Source organism: Schistocerca nitens, chromosome 7 (genome assembly GCF_023898315.1).
Source record: "Schistocerca nitens isolate TAMUIC-IGC-003100 chromosome 7, iqSchNite1.1, whole genome shotgun sequence".
Classification (NCBI taxonomy): domain Eukaryota; kingdom Metazoa; phylum Arthropoda; class Insecta; order Orthoptera; family Acrididae; genus Schistocerca; species Schistocerca nitens.
Genome location: NC_064620.1, coordinates 307,852,972 through 307,857,971, shown reverse-complemented (window position 1 = coordinate 307,857,971; position 5,000 = coordinate 307,852,972). Strand labels below are relative to the sequence as shown.

Below are 5,000 nucleotides of genomic sequence, written 5' to 3'. Positions count from 1 at the left end.
CTGACCCACCGGCACGGTGTTGCGTCCCCCACCTCAAACATGTGACGTAGTCACACCACCGGTTTTGACTAATAGACAGAATGTTTATAATCATATGCCATACACCGGGGGACGATGCCGCGAGGTGTAGCTAGCTAGTGCAGTCGCACCGCTACTACTGTACAGAGATAGAACAGGCATTGACTATACATACATTAAGCTTATACACGGCGGTGCTTAGTAATACGCGCAGTCATCGGAATATAGATAACACATACAACTGTCCCTATACATGCTGAACGTCTGTGCACACAATGTCAACCACACGTCACCCACACACTCCATCACCCACTAGTCTATGCCTGTAACAGACGCAGACACAACATCTAAGTACCAGCATGGAACAACATCCAGTGCATCCTCTCGGCCACAGTACACCATCCACACTATGATAACCAGACCGGGACGTCGAACCAGAAAACTGAATATCCCACTCTTCCTACAACCACCATTGCTCAGATACGCCACCAACACCCACACATGTCCTACACAGGGGTGCACCCAACAGCACCACACTGCCGCATCTCACAGCACATAAACAATGGCAGGAATGAAAGACACAGGTGTGCCACTCCTTTGCCACAAACACAGAACGGGCGCGCCACCTGCCATGAGCCACAAGTGCAACTGACGTGACATATCTGATAGTGCCTCAGGCGTCCACTTACTACCATCACTATCAACGAACCTCGCCACCCCACCCCCCCCCCCACACACACCATCCCTTAACCCAACTTCTGCCTTAACCTAACCCAACTTCTGCCTTAACCTAACCCAACTTCTGCCTTAACCTAACCCAACTTCTGCCTTAACCTAACCCAACTTCTGCCTTAACCTAACCCAACTTCTGCCTTAACCTAACCCAACTTCTGCCTTAACCTAACCCAACTTCTGCCTTAACCTAACCCAACTTCTGCCTTAACCTAACCCAACTTCTGCCTTAACCTAACCCAACTTCTGCCTTAACCTAACCCAACTTCTGCCTTAACCTAACCCAACTTCTGCCTTAACCTAACCCAACTTCTGCCTTAACCTAACCCAACTTCTGCCTTAACCTAACCCAAGTTGCGCCCTAACCTAACCCACGTTGCGCCCTAACCTAACCCACGTTGCGCCCGAACCTAACCCACGTTGCGCCCTAACCTAACCCACGTTGCGCCCTAACCTAACCCACGTTGCGCCCTAACCTAACCCACGTTGCGCCCTAACCTAACCCACGTTGCGCCCTAACCTAACCCACGTTGCGCCCTAACCTAACCCACGTTGCGCCCTAACCTAACCCACGTTGCGCCCTAACCTAACCCACGTTGCGCCCTAACCTAACCCACGTTGCGCCTTAACCTAACCCACGTTGCGCCTTAACCTAACCCACGTTGCGCCTTAACCTAACCCACGTTGCGCCTTAACCTAACCCACGTTGCGCCTTAACCTAACCCACGTTGCGCCTTAACCTAACCCACGTTGCGCCTTAACCTAACCCACGTTGCGCCTTAACCTAACCCACGTTGCGCCTTAACCTAACCCACGTTGCGCCTTAACCTAACCCACGTTGCGCCTTAACCTAACCCACGTTGCGCCTTAACCTAACCCACGTTGCGCCTTAACCTAACCCACGTTGCGCCTTAACCTAACCCACGTTGCGCCTTAACCTAACCCACGTTGCGCCTTAACCTAACCCACGTTGCGCCTTAACCTAACCCACGTTGCGCCTTAACCTAACCCACGTTGCGCCTTAACCTAACCCACGTTGCGCCTTAACCTAACCCAAGTTGCGCCTTAACCTAACCCAAGTTGCGCCTTAACCTAACCCAAGTTGCGCCTTAACCTAACCCAAGTTGCGCCTTAACCTAACCCAAGTTGCGCCTTAACCTAACCCAAGTTGCGCCTTAACCTAACCCAAGTTGCGCCTTAACCTAACCCAAGTTGCGCCTTAACCTAACCCAAGTTGCGCCTTAACCTAACCCAAGTTGCGCCTTAACCTAACCCAAGTTGCGCCTTAACCTAACCCAAGTTGCGCCTTAACCTAACCCACGTTGCGCCTTAACCTAACCCACGTTGCGCCCTAACCTAACCCACGTTGCGCCTTAACCTGCCCTGTAATTGTTAGTTATATGAATCTAGGAATTCGTGTAGCGTTGCCTAATTGCAACCATCTCAACATAGTTCACTTCGCGCACACTGTGGTGTTCTGCGTATTGATTCATTTTACGGTGCGTACCCTCACATCTTGCGAGTGTTGCTTACTTTCCACATGGTCCCGCTATCCACTGTATTGTGTACTGCAATAGGACGTATATCGCCCCCGCCCCCCCCCCCTCCCCTCCTGTCACCTCTAGCTCGTCGGTCAGGAGTTCGCGTGTTGAATGCGCTTCGCAGCTGTGCAATGGCATTCGCATACGTACGCTGGCCACCTTCCACGTGTTCTTTCGTGCACACGTCGCAGCGTGTATGTATGCTGATGGAGTGCGTCGTGACACACAACATCCAGGCATGCAAGACTCGTAGAAGTCGCAAATGTAGATGGATGTCTACGTTTGCTGCCCAAGTTACGCAAATGAACTGGAAATCCGTTGTTGCGCGGTTGTTCGCGCTGGAGGTGAATCGTTGATATCGACGATCGGTACAGGTATTAACCGGTTGCTTCAGCGACACCCGTCATACCCACGAACGTGAGTGGGCATGTGGGTATGAAGCGATACGCGGCGGTGGCTGGGTGGGACCGTCCCCGGCCGGTGAGGGGGGGGCGCCCGGCGTGCTGGCCGCGCGCTGCGTGGGCGCACGCGCGGCAGCCGGCTGGTGGGGGCGCCCAGTGGCAGGCGCGCCGGCTGACGGACGCGGCAGGCGGCGCATCTGCGTGCCGGCGCACCCAGCGCGCGGCGCCGTGCGGCCAAAGTGGGTCCTCCCGGGCCCGGTGCGAAGCGCGGTGGACATCTGCAGTGTGCTGGTCCGATTGAGGACTGTGTGCGTTGAGGATGCGCCGCCGCCCGGCACTCGGCGCCGCGACGCCGTCTGCTGCTCGGTCGCCCCCGCGGTTCTCGCAGGTGGTTTGTATCGCAGCTGTGCGGATGTGTTGGCGCGTGCGCTGTGCTGGGAGAGTTCGCTTTGGCACCCAAGTGGGGCTCTGCCCCTCTGTGGCGCTGGCGTTGGAGCTGCCCGGTCACTGTTTGTGGCCGCGTGTTGTCTCCCGCCGGCAACACCACGACAGCACGCTCCCGGGCCTCTGTCGGCAGCGGCAAGCTCAGTTGGGAGCACGGGTGGTCGCACTGAAAGCGTCTACTCGCCTATCTCCGGGCGATTGCGCCTCTCTCGAACCCGACCAAGTACTTAGGACGGCGCTGCGCGCCGCCGGGACCTGAGAGGGTTTCGAGGTGTATCGTGCAGGGGAGCCCAGCCTCCTCCTGTTTGCAGAATAATTGAGCGGACGCTTGCGTGTTCGCGCGGGCCCCCGGGACACACTCCCGGGCGGCCGGCTGCTCAGCTCTAGTTGACGCAGCTCCCTGGTTGATCCTGCCAGTAGTCATATGCTTGTCTCAAAGATTAAGCCATGCATGTCTCAGTACAAGCCGCATTAAGGTGAAACCGCGAATGGCTCATTAAATCAGTTATGGTTCCTTAGATCGTACCCACGTTACTTGGATAACTGTGGTAATTCTAGAGCTAATACATGCAAACAGAGTCCCGACCAGAGATGGAAGGGACGCTTTTATTAGATCAAAACCAATCGGTCGGCTCGTCCGGTCCGTTTGCCTTGGTGACTCTGAATAACTTTGGGCTGATCGCACGGTCTTCGTACCGGCGACGCATCTTTCAAATGTCTGCCTTATCAACTGTCGATGGTAGGTTCTGCGCCTACCATGGTTGTAACGGGTAACGGGGAATCAGGGTTCGATTCCGGAGAGGGAGCCTGAGAAACGGCTACCACATCCAAGGAAGGCAGCAGGCGCGCAAATTACCCACTCCCGGCACGGGGAGGTAGTGACGAAAAATAACGATACGGGACTCATCCGAGGCCCCGTAATCGGAATGAGTACACTTTAAATCCTTTAACGAGTATCTATTGGAGGGCAAGTCTGGTGCCAGCAGCCGCGGTAATTCCAGCTCCAATAGCGTATATTAAAGTTGTTGCGGTTAAAAAGCTCGTAGTTGGATTTGTGTCCCACGCTGTTGGTTCACCGCCCGTCGGTGTTTAACTGGCATGTATCGTGGGACGTCCTGCCGGTGGGGCGAGCCGAAGGCGTGCGACCGCCTCGTGCGTGCTCGTGCGTCCCGAGGCGGACCCCGTTGAAATCCTACCAGGGTGCTCTTTATTGAGTGTCTCGGTGGGCCGGCACGTTTACTTTGAACAAATTAGAGTGCTTAAAGCAGGCAAGCCCGCCTGAATACTGTGTGCATGGAATAATGGAATAGGACCTCGGTTCTATTTTGTTGGTTTTCGGAACCCGAGGTAATGATTAATAGGGACAGGCGGGGGCATTCGTATTGCGACGTTAGAGGTGAAATTCTTGGATCGTCGCAAGACGAACAGAAGCGAAAGCATTTGCCAAGTATGTTTTCATTAATCAAGAACGAAAGTTAGAGGTTCGAAGGCGATCAGATACCGCCCTAGTTCTAACCATAAACGATGCCAGCCAGCGATCCGCCGCAGTTCCTCCGATGACTCGGCGGGCAGCCTCCGGGAAACCAAAGCTTTTGGGTTCCGGGGGAAGTATGGTTGCAAAGCTGAAACTTAAAGGAATTGACGGAAGGGCACCACCAGGAGTGGAGCCTGCGGCTTAATTTGACTCAACACGGGAAACCTCACCAGGCCCGGACACCGGAAGGATTGACAGATTGATAGCTCTTTCTTGATTCGGTGGGTGGTGGTGCATGGCCGTTCTTAGTTGGTGGAGCGATTTGTCTGGTTAATTCCGATAACGAACGAGACTCTAGCCTGCTAACTAGTCGCGTGACATCCTTCGTGC

The 5,000-nt window shown here is 54.7% G+C and overlaps 1 non-coding gene across 1 annotated transcript in view; it reads left to right on the top strand.

Moving 5' to 3' along the window:
* Positions 1–3,533: 3,533 nt before the first annotated feature.
* The window catches only part of LOC126196977 (small subunit ribosomal RNA), a 1,909-nt gene continuing 442 nt past the window's right edge, over positions 3,534–5,000 (top strand). The window contains exon 1 of the ribosomal RNA XR_007539393.1: positions 3,534–5,000. This exon is cut by the window's right edge and continues 442 nt beyond it. This is a non-coding gene — a ribosomal RNA (small subunit ribosomal RNA).